Here is a 19,760-nt window from a genome sequence, read left to right as displayed (position 1 = left end):
TTTGGTACAGAAGAAAAAAACAATGACTCTAGAGTCAGACAACTAAGGTTCAAGTTCTATTTCTCATTCTATGTATGTGACTTTGGGCAAGTCTCAATTTCTGTATCTAAAAATTGAAAGAGTTGAATGAGATGGCCTTTGAGTTATAAGAAAGATGCTATAAATTTTATAATTACTTTTACCAGAGGAGACAAACTAAAAAAGAGATCTGAGAAAAGATAGAGGACTATGGACTAGAAGAAGAAGAAGAAGAAGAAGAAGAAGAAGAAGAAGAAGAAGAAGAAGAAGAAGAAGAAGAAGAAGAAGAAGAGGAAGAAGGAGAAGGGGAAGAAATTGAAGGTTAGAATTCTTAAGTGACTTGACTATGGTCATTCAGCTAATAAATGTCTGAAGTGGAATCCAAAGCCATGTCATTAAAAGGAAGTGGCCAGATCATCCTTTCATGTTAGAATAGAAAGAAGACATTCTGAAAATATAAGATTGACAAACCATTCTCCAATTGATACATGGTCAAAGGATATGAACAGACAATTTTCAGATGATGAAATTGAAACTATTTCCACTCATATGAAAGAGTATTCCAAATAACTATTGATCAGAGAAATGCAAATTAAGACAACTCTGAGATACCACTACACTCCTGACAGATTGGCTAAGAAGATAGGAAAAAATAATGATGAATGTTGGGAAAACTGGGACACTGATGCATTGTTGGTGGAGTTGTGAAAGAATCCAACCATTCTGGAGAGCAATTTGGAACTATGCCCAAAAAGTTATCAAAATGTGCATACCCTTTGATCCAGCATTGCTTCTATTGGGCATATATCCCAAAGAAATACTAAAGAGGGGAAAGGGACCTGTATGTGCCAAAATGTTTGTGGCAGCTCTTTTTGTTGTAGCTAGAAACTGGAAAATGAATGGGTGCCCATCAATTGGAGAATGGTTGGGTAAATAATGGTATATGAATGTTATGGAATATTCTTGCTCTGTAAGAAATGACCAGCAGGATGAATACAGAGAGGCTTGGAGAGACTTACATGAACTGATGCTGAGTGAAATGAGCAGAACCAGGAGATCACTAACACTTCAACAACAATACTGTATCAAGATGTATTCTGATTGAAGTGGATATCTTCAACATAAAGAAGATTTAATTCAGTTCCAGTTGATCAATGATGGACAGAATCAGCTACACCCAGAGAAGGAACACTGGGAATTGAGTGTAAAATGTTTGCACTATTGTCTTTTTACCCAGGTTACTTATACCTTCGGAATCCAATTCTCACCGTGCAACAGGAAGTTTGGTTTTGCACACATGTATTGTATCTAGGTTATACTGTAACACATTTGATATGTATGGAATTGCCTGTCATTTGGGGGAGGGAGTAGAGGGAAGAAGGGGAAATTTTGGGAAAATGAATACAAGGGACAATGTTGTAAAAAAAAAAATTACTCATGCATATGTGCTGTCAAGAAGGATTGTAATTATAAAATTAATAAAAAATGATTATCAAAAGAAAAAAATATAAAATTGAAATTCAGACTCTACTTCTGACACTATCTCTCAGCAAGTTACAACCTCCCTGAGCCTCAGTTTCCTTCTTCTAAAATGAATAATTACACTAGATAGCCTCTAAAGTCCCTTTAAGCTCTGAATTCTGTGGATGAGCTACTTTAGAATAACTAAAATTAATAAAGAGAAATCCTACATATGTTCCAATATGGTTCTTGGTGAATTAGGGAATACTACTAATTTATTTTCTTTGATACAGTTTCTAGTAAATCTCCTCAGGTGGCTTTCAGTAATACCTCTCATGACTAGAGGACATTAGTTTTACTAAGTCCTTTCTTTATAATAACTCTGTAAGGTTAATATATCCCAGGCAGTTAGGGAGTGCAGTAAATAGAACTTTGAGCCAGAAGTCAAGAAGATCTGAGTTCAAATGAGGCCTCAGATACTTTTTAGCTGTGTGATTCTGGACAAGTCATTTATTGCCTCGGTTTCCTAAATTATAAAATAGTACCTATCTCTCAGGGTTTTATGATGATCAAATGAAATAATATTCAGTAATATACTGAAGAATCTCTGATGTCTCTTTAACTTTTAAAATTCCCTGATTTTATATGCTAATAGGTTTTTAATGTTAGAAATTAGAAGTACTACAATGTGCCTATCAGATCACCTTGTCTAATTCCCTCATTTTACAAATGAAGAGGCTCAGAGAGGACAAATAATTTGCCAAAGATTATATAGCTAGTAATGGCAGAGGCAGGACTTTGAACTCTGGTCTCTCAGCTCTAAACTTAATACTCTTTCTAGTATGACATTCCCTTCCTGACACTTAGAAGCACATAAAAACTACTTTGTATCCAGTAACCGACTAAATATTGTAGAAGGTTAGAGGAGAAGCATATTTCTTCCTTGCCTTCAGCAATTTATATTCAAGTTCATGGAAACAACATTCACATGTTTTGGGGGGGAAGGATGAGATAAGCCTGTAATTATAAATTTTATAGCTTGTTTTCTAAATCTCAGAATCAAATATAATGACACTGAAACTAGAATCAGGTATCATTCATAATTAGCATTGTTATTGCTAATAACAATTCTAATAATATAATAGTGCTTTATTTTCTTTTTCTTTTTCAAAAACAATTTTCTCCGTTTATTTTTTTAATCTACTTTCTTATTATAGTCTTATATCAAGTCTTTGAGTTATGAAATAGGCTAGACTGGTTTTCAGTCTAAATGAGAAAGCAAAGGTCATAAAATAACTTTAACTATACTTACACATTATGTTGATGATAGAATTGGTACCAGAATTTGGGTTTCTCAAGTTTCAGGTCGATTTTTCTTTACACTGTATTATTCATCTTGTGTTATTATGACATTGATCTCAGCTAAGTCTTACTCAAGAATGATATTGTCAATTTGTTTGAATATCATTGCCCTTCTCATATGTGCTCAAATTGTTCCCTGACTTCCTTTAGAATATCTATGATATGAGTCTTTGCTTATATATACAGACATTTTGTATGAGTTGCCAAAAAAAATTGCAAAAAATTATTTTGAAGCAAAATATAGGATAGCTGGATGGCTGGTGCTAATATCTACAATCTTGAAAATTCTTCCTAAGGAAGGAAAATTACAAGTTTCTTTTTTTTTTTTTTTTTCCTTGAGGCTGGGGTTAAGTGACTTGCCCAGGGTCACACAGCTAGGAAGTGTTAAGTGTCTGAGACCAGATTTGAACTCCGGTCCTCCTGAATTCAAGGCTGGTGCTCTATCCACTGCGCCACCTAGCTGCCCCAAATTACAAATTTCTAACAAGGTTTTCAACATGGTTTGGGAATGTTGCTACTAAATCGTGTTTCTATGCCAGACTTGTAATTTTTTTCTGAATTCCTCATTTCTTTTTTCTATCTAGGTTTACTGTACTGTCCCTCTGGTAATAGTGTCATTTCTATCTCTACTCTCTTTTATCTTTATTCACATGTTCTCTATCATGCCTTCTCCCTCTTCATGGGCTTCTTCATATGTTTATAAATTAATAGACTTGTGGATCAAGAAAATGCTACTTTAATTTGTCTGTTATCTGTGACACAACTTCTCTCCAAGTATTTGGATTCATCCACATGTTGGATCTTGTTTATCTGATTTCTGTTTGGGGCAGTTTCTCTATATAATTCATTGACTCTGTTCTATGTGGGGTTAGAAAATTCTCCTAATTAAAGTTTAGATATAGTTTGTATTTATATTTCTCTAAAAGTGGGTAGCAACATCTCCACTCTTATACTGATATTCCTTGTTCGATATGGGGATTGGGAATGGGACAACATTTATGTCCTCTACCACAGCAATCATATGAGGTGCAAAGATCTCATTAGAGCCCATGAAATAAAACAGAAAAAATAAAACACTGTAATGGCCCATTGGACTCTGTATACCATCCCCCAAAATGAAGGATAAAATCACTTCAAGGAGGTTTAACAAACATTTTTCATTCCCCTTCTATTTACAGTATCCAAGCAACTCATAGCAGCATCATAGAAGGTTAGCAAGGTCTAGGTCTTGTGTTTCCTCATTAGGTAGCTTTGGTTTCATACATATAGGGAAATCTTTTTTTTCCTCTCCAAAAAGCAACTGTTAAGAAAAATTTTTATGAAGCTCATGTCCAGTTCTAAAATCTAATAACTCTTGATTTCTTGAGAAGTCTAGACTTTGGGAATTCTAGAATTCAAGATTACATACAACTTTGGAAAACAACACAAATTTAGAATTGTTGATCTTTATCCTTCTGTTTAGAAAAGGAAATAAAAAGCAAAAATATATAACCAAAAATGAGAAAAACTTCCTTTTCAAGCTCTCTTGCACAAGCAAAGGCTACTTGCTACATTTTTTTCCTAAAAAGACCATGTTTTGCTTCTGAACATCTGTGAGTCAAGGAGGGAGAAATTCCTTTCCTCTTCTTTACTCCTGACTTCTTGTTACCCTCTCTCTCTGGAAATCTAAAGGGGAAAAATAAGATGGGAAAAGAACAGGGGGTTCTTTGGACAAGAATATACACCCCTCAGACTTCCATTATTGGAGGTAGCTCTAGTTCTGAACACCAATCAGAGGAATTCCCCAGGACTTCTCAGCACATGACTAAGATATATATATATATATATATGTATATATATATATATATATATATACATATATATATATATCTACTTTCATGAAATGTAAATTTCATGTAATCTCATGAAGTTGATAGGAAGGACTTATCAAACTCATCAGTAGATTCCCTGATTAACTAATATCTTTAACACTAGTTTTCCTTGGCTATGGGTAAATTGTCTTTTCTAACAATAAGAAGATAACTCACTTCAGGAAACATAAGTAAAAACTTCAGAGAAGTAATACACAAAGTTATAAACTTCATGTGGAATTTGGTAGTAGTATAAACACCACTGAAGTTGGGGATGCAGGAGACTTAGGGATTAAAGCCTGGTTCTTTTGCTTGTTACCTCTGCAATCTTTGGCAAGTCACATTGTGAGCTTTAGAATGATGGCATCATTCAGCTAGAAAATGTTAGAACTGGTATCAAGACCCAGGTCTTTTCTTCCATCTTGGTTCTGTTATCTTTCTGCTGTACGCTTACAAAACAGTGAATTACTAAATATAGGATCCATGACATCTGTGGAGGTGTTTGCAGTGAAGACCTTTGTGAACTCAAGGAAGGCAAACAATGGGAAATTCCACAATACTGTTGTAAAGTCTTCCCTCTAGTCCAAAAATGTTAGAAACGCAAAAACTCTGCCAATAATGTTGTAAGTGCATCACAAGGATCATAGGAAGTTGGATTTGAAATGGATCTTAGAAATCATCTCTTCAAACACTGTATTTTACATATTTACATACAAAATACATATTTTACATACATACATACAGAGACTGTGATCCAGAGAGACTTACCCAAGGTCACCCAGATAGTCAAGTGATAGACTACAAAAAAGTTTGTAATGGCCATTCTGTTTCCAAAATTCTTGCCATGAAATATCACTCAAATTCTTTCTTTCAGATAATAAAAATTCATGGAATTATAGATTTGGAGTTGGAAAGGATATTAACATCTACTCAGTGCATTTTATAGATAAGAAAATTGAGATACAGAGTTATTTAGTGACTTATACAATCAGTAAGTGTACAAGACAGGATTTCAAGTGGAGATTTGACACTAAGAAAAATATCTGAATCCTCATTCTGCTGTGTCATTGTCATTGTTGTTGTTTAATCCAATGTATTGTGTATTCTGGCATAGTAACTTCTTTTCCTTGTATTCTTATCACCACCATACTTATGTATTTTACCCCACATAATTCAGAAGTATCATTAGAATTGTCAGTGGTATAGATTAAAATACTGCTTCATCTTGTGCAAGGCAGTCAGTTTATTTTGTTTTTCTTTCTTCATTGAGAGGCAATTGATATGGAAAAGTAGTAGTCCAGAGACAGGAAAGATCTGAATTAAAATCCAGGTCCCTTCCTTTAGTTGTAAGTTTAGTTCCAAGTGATCTAACTTTCTAACTTTTCTCTTCATCTGCAAAATGACAGTATTAAATATTAAACTATATATTATAAGATTTATATGAAGAAAGCACTTTTCAAACCTCAAGGGGTTATTATAAGTAGGAGTACTATTATGATTTTATTTGTTCCATGAGAAACAATGTGAATGATCCAAGAATTTAAAATAGGTTATTTTGGAAAAGAGGGAAAATAAGTTTAATTTGTTAAGAGTCTGTGAACTCAAGGAAGGCAAACAATGGGAAATTCCACAATACTGTTGTAAAGTCTTCCCTCTAGTCCAAAAATGTTAGAAACGCAAAAACCCATCAGGTAGTAAGTAGAAGAAATGAAGCCTTTGCACTTAGGACTAGGCAGCCCACACCTGCTTTGAAAGCTATCTCCTGAAAATGCTAAGGTGGAATTCTCTAGGTCTAGAAATCCCAAATCCTACATGGTTTTATGTGAAGGAAGACAGTGTTTTCAAAGTCCTGATTTGTAAATTTGGGGAAATAATATTCTTATTGTCTGTCTCCTAGTGGTATTATGAGGCAATTATCATGTAAGTTTTTTTAAAGTCCATATAGAAAGATGAGTAATTATTGTATTATTTTTATTATTTCTTTGGAGTCACAGTGATTCAATGATAACACTAATAAATTATATTGGAGAGTCAATATGATATTTTAGATAGAAGACTGTTCTTCCTCTGTTCATACTCCAACCTCTGAGTTCTGAACTTCTGATACATACTGGTTAAATGACCATGAATAAGTTACTTGACCATTTAATCCCTAGAAAACTCTTCAAGATAAGAATTTAAAAGTTAATGCTGATCCATATCGATGGAAGGACCTTCCACAATTAAAGTTATCCATTTCAATGAAATAATAGGTTGAGATCAAGAACCTGACATTTATGTAAAATCTTTTTTAATCATGAATATTCTGTCCCCTGCAAAATAGTATACCTGTTATTCTCCCATTTTGCAAATAAGGAAACTGAAGCTGAGAAAAGTTAAGTAATATGTCCACAATTTCATAACTAGTATCAGGATTGAAGTCCATGTCTTTTTGATATCAAATCAAGCCTTTCACTATGCCATGTTGTCTCCAAGGAAAACAAAAGTTCATCCTGGACAAGCCTTTCACTGTGCCATGTTGTCTCCAAGAAACAAAAGTTCATTTTGGAGAATGACAATGTCAATTTAAGAGATAGTAAGCCTGCTTTGAAGGGTAAAGTTGTCCCTATTCCCAGATAACTCCCCTTTACCCTAACTATACTGCAGCTTTGCCTTAAATTCCTAGCCTTAGGGTAACATCTTAAGGTCCTTCTTAAGGAAACTAATACCATAAAAGACACCCTTGAGTATCAGTAGACTCTTCATATAATAATAGAAAGGGACAATGGGTGAACAGCATGACTGCTGCACTGATGCCCATGAAATTTTTAAAGAAAAATAGTAACCACTAGGTAGATACATAATGGAGAACTCATAGGGAGACATGGACAGTAATAACAGGATGAAAAGATGTGACTAGCTGGCAGTCTGTATCGGGGAGGGAATATGTACGTTAATGACATAATGGATCCATGGAGGTATATAACCAGCCCATTATGCATCGTGGTCACTCAGAAGAAAGCAGGGCTCTGCCATAATTCAATGTTTTCTTTTATTCTGTTCCTGTATAGTCTCAGCATGTGAATTAAAAAGGATCTCAGAGCCTCACCTAGTCACACCTGTAGTTAACCACAAAATCACATCTACAACATTCCTGACAAGTGGTTTTCCAGCCATTGGCTTAAAAGTCCTCCTGTGATGACGGTACTTTGCTGTTTTTTAGAAAGCTCTCACTTGGGAGATTTTTTCTTTTTAGACTGATCCAAAATCTGCCTTCTATCTATACACACACACACACACACACACACACACACACACACACCCTCTTCATTGCTCTTATTTCTGTCCTCTGGGACAAATATGGGACGAACAAACCAAGTATAATCCCTCCATATCTGATTATGCTGGTATTCTGTTCATAAATCTTCAGAAATTCACTGTTACCTACCAAGTAAAGTTCACACTTCTCTCCCTGGTATCCAAGGTAATATTAATAGGGGTGATGCTGCTATTCTAGAATTATCATATAGTACTTCTACATATACTGTGCTTTAGCCAGACAACCTTTCCCCCTCCAATTCCAACTCTCTGTCTCTCCTTTCCTTTGTCCTTCCCTTCTCATCTTTTCCTCTCTTCATCTCTTTTCTCCTTTTATTTCCTCTTCTCTGTCCTTTTATTCTCCATATATCTCTGGTTCTATATTTTTTTTCTCAGTCTTTGTTCTTTGTCTCTCTCTATTTGCCTCTGTTTCTTCTTTGTTCCTATATCTCTCTCTGTCTCTGTCTCTCTTGGTCTCTGTCATTTATTTTTTATTCATATTTCCCCTATATATGGAATGCCTGACCTCCTTATTATTGTTTTATTCTCATCTGTAACACACTATAACATATCTTATCTGTAACATGCTATCTCTTCCATAAAGCTTTCCTTGATCTCCCAGACCCTTTCTCCCTCAGAATTATACAAAATTTTTCCATAATTTTCTAATTTGCCAATTGTGCAAAATCAATTATGAGAGTTCTCCGTGTTGGGGTTTTATCCTCATATTAGATCAGAAGCTCTCTGAAAATCAAAATTGTAGCCCATTACAGGTTTTTTTCTTTTTCCTAGTGCCTTCCAGAGTTCTCACTCTAAATATTTACTAAATATCTGCTGTGTTTGTATTTGAATATACAGAATGCATATATATGCATTATAGTGGAGGAGAGTAAATGGAGATTGACCAGAAATGATAACAAATAATGAGACTAAGCTTCAGTTTTAACTTTGAAAAATCACTTTACAATTACACTAGGGCTGACTATTCACCTCTCCTTAAAAAAAATAAAAATAAAAAAGTATACTAACCTCCCTGGGCCTCAGTTTACTTATCCATAAAATGAGAGGTTTGATTGAGAATCCTCTGAAGTCCTTTCCTGCTCTATTCCTGTGTTCCTACGAGCTTTGCCTCTCACATCTCCTCGTGCCCCTTAATTACTGGGACCCTCACCATCCCAGGGAATCCCAGAAGATCCAACTCACTGCTACATCTGTCACCATTTGGGTTGGGTCCCTCTTTTCCTTTTAAATTGCTTTCTGTGGCAAAAAATAAAATCTGTAAACCACCCCAAATTACACTTGACATAAGCTGTGTAAATATATATCCACATAAGCATATGTTCAATGGTTCTTGCTTCATGCTTTTTAGAGCTAAGCAGCATATAAAATCATTTCTGATGCATGGTTCTGATCAGCAGGAGTGAGTCGCAGTGAGTGCATGACTTGCAGCTGCAGCAGTGTGAATTGTGGGGTTTTTTTCTTACAAAAGATGGGAAATAGAACAGAATCCAGCCTGTTAAACAAGTCTGGCGTGCTTTGCTCAAATTTCTCTAGCCTGATTGTTAGAGGAGTTGTGAAGTGATCCAACCACTGTGGAGAGCAATGGAATCATGCCCAAAGGGCAATACCACTACTGGATCTGTATCCCAAAGAAATCACCAAAAAAAAGTAAAAGGACCTACATGTAGAAAAATGTTTATAGCTGCATTTTTGTGGTAGCAAAGAATTGGAAATTGAGGGAATGCCCATCAATTGGGGAATGCCTGAATAAGTTGTGGTATATGAATATAATGGAATACTATGTGCTATAAGAAATGACAAAGCAGGATCCTGCTTTCAGAAAAGTTTGGGAAGACTTACATGAACCGGTGCTGACTGAAATGAGCAGAACCAGGAGAACTTTATTTACAATTTTAGCAACATTGTGCGATGATCAGTTGTGACTGATTTTTTCAACAATACAATGATCCAAGATAAATCCAAAGACTTTTGATGCTATCCACAGCCAAAGAAAGAGCTAACAAGTCTGAATGAAGATTGAAGCATACTATTTTTACTTTTGTTCTGTTTCTTCTTTCATAATGTGACTAATGAAAAATGTTTAAATGATTGCACATGTATAAGCTGTATCAGATTGCTTGCCATCTTGAGGAGGGATGTGAGAGGGAAGGAGAAAAAAATCTGAAACTAAAAATCTTATAAAAATGAATGTTGAAAAGTATCATTAACACATAATTAGAAAAAAAATGCTTTTTACCAAAAAAAAAAAAAAATTCCAACCTAGACATAGAAACTGATGTCCAGCCACCTCTAATTGACTATACATGACCTGAAAACACTCGAAATTGTACTTCTGGCTTCCCTTTCTCCTATTACAAGCCAAGAATCTCATGTATTACTCATCTAAATCACTAGAACTGATAGCATGGGTACCAAAGGCTTTTGTAAATTACCTAGCCACCAGCCAAGTAGCCAACAAATTTGTGTCATAGAATTTAGATATGAAAGGATGTTTAAAAATTATCTAATCCAACCCTTTATTTCACTGGTGAAGAAGCTGAAATCTACAAAAAGCAAGTGACTTCTCTAAGAGAACATGGGTAGTTTCTATAAGAGTTAGGATTTAAACCCATGTCCTCTGATTTCAATTCCTGTGCTTTTATAATTCTTCTATATGACTGCTTTCTAAGACTTAAGATGTGAGTGAGAGGCTATATGTACAATGTAAAAAGTACTGAACTGTCTGCTTTCTCTCAGATTCCAGCTCTACTACTCAAGAGTGTTTATAATCTAATTGAGAGTGACAATTTTATATGTGGGTATGTGTATGTATCTTAAAATGTAGTAAGAAAAGCAAGGTAACAAATGCTTTTAACTTCCTTTCATTTTCATGTAAGAATAGGAAAAGGAGAAATGAAATAGCAGACTCTGTTGTTTAGTCTAGAAGTATTAGACTTTAGCCAGAAATGCCTAAGGCGATTATATACTCAGAAGAATAGCCATGAGGAAATGGGGATTTCCTGTAAGTCCTTTAGACCACAAGCTCCTTGAGGACAGAGACTGATATTTTTTACCTTGTTTTTTTTATCCCCAACACTTAATAAAATAACAAAAGAAAAAAACTTAATAAAATTATGTACGCACATAATTAATGCCTGCTAAATGAATAAATGGCCTCAGGAGCTATCTACTCCAATCTATGCATAAAGAAAAGCCACCTCTATAGCATTCTCAATAAGTAATCATCTATCCCTTGATAGAACAACTGCAATCATGGAAAACCCACTGCTTCCTGAAAAGCAGCTCAAAAATTATAAATTCTTTGAGCACTGGGATTGTTTTACTCCCTTCTTTCCTTATTTCCTTCCTTCTTCCCTCCCCTCCTTCTCTTCCTTCCATCCTCCTTTTTTTCCCCCCTGAGGCTGGGGTTAAGTGGCTTGCTCAGGGTCACACAGCTAGGACGTGTTAAGTGTCTGAGACCACATTTGAACTGAATTCAAGGCTGGTGCTTTATCCACTGCGCCACCTAGCTGCCCACCATCCTACTTTTTTGCTTGTTTCCTTCTCTCTCCCATTCTTCTTTCTTTCTTCCAGTTTCTCTCTCTTCCTTTTTCCTAATGCATAGCAAAATGCCTTGAATTAGAATAGGAGATATTTTCTTACATCAATCCTAAATCTACTTCTCTTCAACTTTCACCCTCTGTTTCTAGTCTTGCCCTCTCAAACCCAGCACAATTAAATCTACTTCAGCTCCAAGAGAGACCACATATTGGACCACAGCTTTCATAACCTTCATATATAGTAAACATTCCCTCTTCAGCTGTTCCTTATAAAGAACAGGGATTAGTAGAAAAAGTTCTACTTGGATTCAATCTATCTAGGACTTAAGTTCCATCTCTATTTCTAACTAGCTATATAACCTTGAGAAACTCACTTCCTTCTGTTTGAAGGAGTCAGACAAGCAACCTCTAAGTTTCCTTCCATATATCTATGAACATGAAGGAATAATGATTTTCATTAATATAGGTAGTTCTGATGTGGAGAAAAACAATAAATTATTATTTTGTATATGTGTATATGTATATGTGTGCATTGTGTATACACACTCCTAAACCTCACAGAGCACTCTGCTTCTCTCTAATGAACTTATCACATATTATGCATTATCATTAAGTCATGTGCTCAGAACTCCATAAATCTCTCCCAGTAGTAACCAGAGTTTTGAACACAATGGCCACCTTAGTGTTTGCTGAATGAATGAATGAATGAATGAATGAATGAATGAATGAACAAAGGAATGAATGAGTGAAACATAGATGACAAATAGTCCTCTAAATGCAAAACACTTTACAAGATTTGAGATTAATTACAGGCTGTCTCATGCTGTTGTTCAACTTTTTTCTATGGTGACTCATCTCTCCAACACAACTGTGAGCTTCTGAATAATTGACCCAATGTCTCATATTTCTCTTTGCCTCTCACAGTTTCTAACATTCTGCTGGGTACTTTTAACATGTATATAAGAACATTAATGTATCTAGCTGATAAGAAACAGAGAAATAGCCCTACTGGGTCTTGTGTGTTCTAGGCAGTCTTACTCGTTCACCAGGTCCTCTTCTGCAGCAGAGCCAATGACCATAATTTATTTCAGGGGCTGTTTAATGGCCTCTCCTATGCTAATCTTGGCCTGTTTCCTTCAGAGGTGTGTGACCCCCCAGGTGGGCCAGGAACTGGCTTGGAGGTGTTTATCTTGGCAGAACTGCCATATGAGCTGCCTATTGATTTCCCTACTCGTTTTTCAGAAAATAGCCCCTCCTGTATGTCACTGCCATAGCAGATCACAAATTGAACTGCAGTTGAATTGATGCAAGGTTGATTAAAACTCACTGTAATTATGGGCTTGAGGCTATCCTGGCCATACAAATCAATGCTGGCAATAACTGATGGAGATCGGGAGAAGAACTCAGAGTGCTTGACAGCTGCAGAGTGGGAGTGGGGGAAGGGCTGCTTCCTGCCCACACATGAGGACCAGGCACAGAGATCAATGCCCGCTGCATGAGCCGGGTATCAAGTGAGAGGAGACATAAACTACATCTTCCATTGCATCTGCCATCTATTCTTTCCCCTGCTGCTATCTGTGGATTCTTTTATTAATAACACTGCCTACAGCACCCATTACACCAAGAACCACAGGAACACTCACAACTAACTTTTCTGTAATGCCTTAACGTTTACAAATCACTTTTGTAAGACTTGTATGACCAAGACCCGGAAAAAATAACTTAGATTATTTAACCCAACTCTTTTTTTTGTTTGTTTGTTTTGTTTTGTTTTGTTTTACAGATGAAAAAAGTGAGGTTTAGAGAGGTTAAATGACTTAAGCAAAGTTATTATAATAGCAAGACATCTGGTACTCAATCCCAGGTCCTCTGACTGAAAAATCTGGCTCTTTCCACTAAAGCAAAAAGATAACAAAAGTGGTATTAGACTCATTTTACATATGAGAAAGCTTTGGTGACTACATATGAAGTAACTTGCCAGGTAGCAAGGTTCAGAGGTAGAATACTTTTAAAATCATACAATTCTAGAATTTTGGTGTTAGAGGATACTTCATTGGCTATTTTTTCCCAACCTATATCTGCAAACGCATCCCACAAGGATATATTGGACAGGAAATATGTAATTTTCTGTTTGTAGATGTCTAGTTAGAGGTAACTCACTTTTGAATAGACATTTTTTTTTCTTGAGATCAAACCTACATTTTCCTCCTTGTCTCTTCTAACCTTTCCTCCAGGTTCTGCCTTAGGAGGCCAAACAAAAAACAAGGCACATCCTTTGTAATGCCAGAGAAACTGAGGCAAGCAGAGATTGGTTTTTAATCTTTAATGTGGAGTTTAAGAAACTGATCAGATGGAATTCTTGTACAAAGCATTCGATCCAGACAAACCAAAGCAGGGCTTTAGGTAACTAGGGTTTTCAAACAGAATATGTAACCTGAATATATACTCTTAAAGGGGAAACACAAGGTAGATAATGGGGGCAAGGTCACTGGGAGGATGGACGAGCCATAATTCCAGGAAAGGATCATAATTTAATCCTGATAGGATAGCGGTCAAAATAAGACAGGAGACAGCAAAGCAAGTGGCAATATTCAAAAGGAAGGGGAATTATCCTAGCAAGGATTGAGATAAAGCATCTGGAGTTTATGACTCGGTGGTATGTAAAGTGGTCAGAGCTTCAAGGTTTTTCTTGAATGCTTTTTTAAAACTCACTTTTCCAGTCTTAATGGAAAGGAAGTGGGGAGGGGAGGGATGACCATGATTTTTTTTTTTACTCAGGGCTTAACACTTTCTTTTATATACAGTTGTTCTTCAGATACTTGAAATCCATTAAAAATTGCTAAATCTTTTCTGGCAAACTCTCTCTCATTTTGTACTTGGGAAATTATTTTTTGAACCCCAATGTAAAATTTGACATAATAACAATACTGAATTTAATCTTCAACTGTTCAGACTAATGTTACAGCTTATCAAGATCCTTTTGGATCTTGTCTTTGTTATCTAGTCAGCTAGCTATCCCTCCCAGCTTGGTATCATCTACACATTTTATAAGCATGTCATCTATGTCTTTATCCAAGTGAGTTCACTGATAAAAATGATGAATAGTACTGGGCCACATACCAATCCCTAGAGCACCGCCAAGTTGACATGGAACCACTAATGAATTTTTTTTAGTCTGATTATTTAACTCTCTCTGATTCTAATTAATTAAGTTATTGTTTAGTCTACAGCTTTTCATCTTTCAAACAAGAATGGAGGATAGGAGATATGGATTGGACCTGGGATTTCATTAGTATGAAGACTTTTTAGGTAAAGAAATTCCCTGTATGGGGGCAGCTAGGTGGTGCAGTGGATAGAGCACCAGCCCTGAATTCAGGAGGACCCGAGTTCAAATCTGGTCTCAGACACTTAATACGTCCTAGCTGTGTGACCCTGGGCAAGTCACTTAACCCCAGCCTCAGGGGAAAAAAAAATTCCCTGTATTATTGAAGGTAGCACCTTCTCATCAATTTATACTTGTAGACTTTCCTGGTGCTCTGAAAGGATAAATAATTTTCCCATGGTCACACAGTCAGTAAGTGTCAAAATGAGCTTAAACCCAGGGCCTCTGGGCCCTGAAGCCTACCCTAGTATTCCTTACTTTACCAAGTTCCTATTTCACAAAAAGAATAAAATCAATCAATAAATATTTCAGTACCTACTATGTGCCAAGAACTGTGCTAATCAAATCCAGGCCTGTTTATTCTGACCTCAGCACTCTTTCTATTGAATCAAGCTGCCCATAATTCATTTGTCATAGAATTCTGTCTCTGCTAGAGTCACCAAAGCTACAGAGTAGTTACGTTCCTTAATGTCAACATTAAAGGTTAGAATTTTCCGTGAATCATCCATTATAGAGCTGTCATTCAGGAAATTATCGGAACCTTCTGGGATTCTGCATAATAAATTGAGAGACCACATAGTGTTGTTACTGGAAAGTGCACTGAATTTTGAATCAGAAGATCTGCATTCAAATTCTAGATCTTTCCATTGTCCCCATATGAACTTCATTAAGACATTTATTCTTTCTAGAACTCTATTTAACTATCTGTAAAATAAGAGGATATAATTCCAGCTCTGGTTCTTAGCTTTCTGCTAATCCTTCTCTGTGAGAAGTAGGCTACTCTTTTATTTGTCTATAATTTTACTTATCTAAAAAGGAGACCACCTGCAGTATTATAAACTCAATACCAAAATGTTAGATTTCAATCTTGATGTCTTCTAGGATTTTGTGAATAAATCTTTGTTATGGCCTTCATGTTTTTAGTGATTTCATTTTCCCTTTCAGTCTTTGTCTTTCTATACTGCCTCATCCTTATGGTAAACAGACTTTTTTCATTTCCATCAGGAACTTGAGTAAAGTCCCAATCTCTCCCAAGCCCCTGTGAGCTGATCAGTCACAGATAGGAACATCCTTAGCATTTGAATTTGAATCTCAACTTTCTCTTAAAAAGAGTGCTAAGAAACCAAGAGCTGTCTTCTAGTCCTGATGGTGCTTTGTGACATTGGTCAAGTCTCTTCCTCTTTCTAGAGCTTCCTTTTCACATCTGTCAAACCTTTATAATATCCATTTATATGGCTAAGCCTTTAGGGAATCCTGAATTTCTTCATAAATATGCTGCTCTATTTGGCACTCAATACTAGATTTCTGGCCCAAATATCATATTTTACACTACTACAATATCAAAATTTACTACTCATCCCAGGAAAGTCATTGAGCTCTTCAGAATGGGTCTTGTTATTTAAAAAAAAAAAATTAATAAAAGTCCTCCCTGAAACTCTCATCACTGTCATTAATTTATTGAAGTCTGTCTGATTGCCACTGAGGAAACCCTTGATTTTCCTCCACAGTCTCACTCCCATCAGATACTAGATGCTCCTCTCTTTAGTACACTTATTTTTGTTCATCTAGTTCCCACCTTCCATTCCTTCCTCTCCCTTCCACTTCTCTAAAGTTTAAATTTCTAGTCCCTTGTTAGCTGCTAAATTTTTCCTAAGTAATCAAGTCTCAGAAAGTCATATTAGGCTTTGCTGCTCAGAGTTTCCGCAGGAATCCCTCACTAGCTTATTCAGGCCAAAGGAAAAGTTGTTGAGGTTTTCCCCATTGTCATTGCTGCTATTGTTTCCTCCTCTTAATTTCTTTTTCCTATGCTGAGCAGCTGGCCTTCGTGCTTGCCTTCTCATCCTGCGGGTGGGAAAGGAGAAGATGTTCTTTACAAATTTTATACTCACAGCAATTTGCATTCCATAATTAATGAACATTAAAATGCACAATTACAAACAGAAACAAATGGCTGTGCAATGATTAAAAATTAGATTATGAAAGGAGAAAGCAAATTCAGGGGGAAGAGAGGGAAATGGACAGAGACCAAAGCAATGTTGAAATATTGAAGTACTCCTTTTCTACTCAAGGGCTGCCCTTCATATTCCCCAAGAAACATTTGTTCCTTCTGTGTCTTAAATCATAGTCTGTTCCAATTGAATGAGAACTTCTCAAACCTTTTACTTTAACTTTTGATGCTGTGGCCTATACTAATCCTATCAAGTTGTCTATGTGACTATGGGAATATAAAGTTACTTCTCTGATCTTCCATTTCCCTGTCTATAAAAAATAGACAAGGAATTTTTAATATATTTTTTTGATTATAGGCCTCTTTGAAAATTTGGTGGAACTTATAAACTCCCTCACAAAACAATATTTTCAAATGCATAAAGTAAAATACTTTAGGATGACAAAGGAAAACAATTATATTGAGAAACAACTTTTTTTAAGTTCATGAAACCAAATTTAAAGGTTGGACTAGATGGTTTCTAAGATAGTTGCTTCCCTTTATAACATTCTGTTACAAGGCGTCTTCATGCTACAGTATCATGTGCATTACTAATCTATGCACTAAGGTCCCATCACCTAATAATATTTTATGTTCTAAGGTTTTTTTCAACTATAATATTCTATAAGCCTAGGTCATCAGCCAAAATGTAATGAAGGGATTCAGGGTGAAAATGTAAAGGGAGGGGGGGGGGAGACTTCATTGCCTTGCTTATAAAAGAGTTCTTTGGCTGATCCTAAGTCTGAGAGACTTCTCAATGCCTGATAGAAAAAGCAGCAGGACTGTTTCCAGGTTTTTGTCTTTCAGTGACCCAAGTCAGGCAGAATACACCTTCAGCTACACACTAATGGCCCAGTGGCCAGGAATCCATCATGCCCTGTGGCTTCTGTCCAGAGATGAGCCCTACAGGAGCAAGAGATCTCCTGAACTTTTATTAATATGTATGCCATTTCACTCACATAGAAAATTGATTTTCTTTTTTAAGCACCAAATGTAGCAATTTTATAACCTTTCTTCAGCTTGACAGAGGCCATTTATAACCTGCCTTCACCAGCACCTGTGTCGGCTCCAGTCAAACTCATCCTCAGGAACTCTATAATGCATTTTTAATTGTGAGTTGTTCTGCTATGCAATTTATTTTCCAAAAGGATTGACCTTTTTTTGTTTGGTCTTTTTTTACTGTTCAAGAGCTGGTGGGAAAGGGACGAAATAGCAGGAGTGAGGCAGGAAAGAAGAGTAGGGTAAAATGGCATCCAGATTTGGGAACTCAAATGGTGGATCAATATGGTCTGGCTTTAAGTTTTAATCATGGAAAAACTAGGACCTGACTTTTGCTTAGAAAGTGGGAGAGCAGCAAGTTGGATTCCAGATATATAGAATAGGTTAACATTTTAAAATAAAATGAAACAAATAATTCTCATACGTAAAATCTTGAAGATATATGTGGTTATCTAGTTCAATATCTCCCTACCCCATCCCACCTCAAGCATGAATCCATTCTATAACATGTCAGACAAAGCAGACCATCCAATTACAATGGACATTCCTGAGTCACAAGAAATTCATTATCTCCTGATACAGTCCAATTCATTGCCAGATAGCTATGATTCATGGGAATTCTTTGTATTGGAAAGAAAAAAAAAAACTAACTTCTTGTGATTTTGAACTTTAGGTTTCAGCTCTGCCTTTTAAATTTAATCTTCCTCATGTATTTTAAGACTTTTCTTTTAAACCTTGAAAAATCTGCTCTTCAGTTTCTTGAAGGTCTATTTAAATTCTATTCTTTTTCTGCCTCTCCCTCAGCATTAACAAATATTTAAATGGTGCCTACTATAAAGCACAGTACCTATCAATATAACATACTATAAATGGGAAGACAAATTATAAACTCTTTAAAAAGCCAATTAACCATTTAGGTAATTTATGCAAAGAACTCAATGAATGGCTTTATGCCTTAGACCAGGGTTTCTTAACCTTTTTCCATTTACAATTCCCTTTCCCCCAAGAATTATTTATATAAAACCTCAGTTATATCACCCCATGTGGGGTCACGGTGCCCAGTTTAAGTCCACATGAGCTATGGAAATACTGAAGTAGGAAAAGTCAATGTGAGTCTGATTAGTCAGGGAAGTCTTCATGGAAGAAATAGGATTTGAACTAAATGTTTCTTTAATTATTTAGCACGGATGCTTAGAATTTATAAAGAAGATGGTTTCCTCAACTGAAAATAATATAGCTTTCATTCATACATGTGAAATGGGTACTTGCTGCTAGAGGAAAGATGTGTCAATATTACCCAACATTTACATTTGATATGTTCTTGTTGCTTCACATTATCGCTTGTTTTTTGTTTGTTTGTTTGTTTTTGCTTTTTTTTTTTTTCAATAACAGTTATTCTTTCATTCAAGAATAGATAAGTCCTGGGCCTTACTCTCCCCTCTTTCATTTCTTGTGGCTTTCTAAACCATTTTATTAATGGTTTAGGAATGATTAATGGTTCTAATGAACCATTAGGTTCATTTTCAGAACTGTACATTATTCATGACAGTCATTCCAGAGCAAAGAAGGAATTGTGTGCTAAATCTACCCCTTATTAAGTGTGTTAATTTGTAGAAGTCATTGTTTGTCTCTAGACCTCAGTTTCCTCATATTTAAAATGATGCATCTTTCATCTCCATTAATTTGTACTAAATCTCCCACTTGCCTGGAATATATTTCCACTTAAGGTATGACCCTTTCCATCTCTTTTGTCTTCAAAACTCTTCCCAAGGAACATGAAGCTTTTCTTATTCCATCCTGCAGCTAGTGTTCTATGGTCAAAAAATAGCCTTGAATGTATTTTG

General features: G+C 35.8%; 1 protein-coding gene across 1 annotated transcript in view; it reads left to right on the top strand.

Annotated features, from left to right (window-relative positions):
• ASTN2 (astrotactin 2) overlaps nucleotides 1–19,760 on the top strand; it is a 1,161,487-nt gene that overhangs the window by 620,451 nt on the left and 521,276 nt on the right.

Source organism: Sminthopsis crassicaudata, chromosome 2 (assembly GCF_048593235.1).
Source record: "Sminthopsis crassicaudata isolate SCR6 chromosome 2, ASM4859323v1, whole genome shotgun sequence".
NCBI classification, from domain to species: domain Eukaryota; kingdom Metazoa; phylum Chordata; class Mammalia; order Dasyuromorphia; family Dasyuridae; genus Sminthopsis; species Sminthopsis crassicaudata.
The sequence above is the reverse complement of the archived record's forward strand: the minus strand, read 5'-3'. Positions and strand labels throughout refer to the sequence as shown.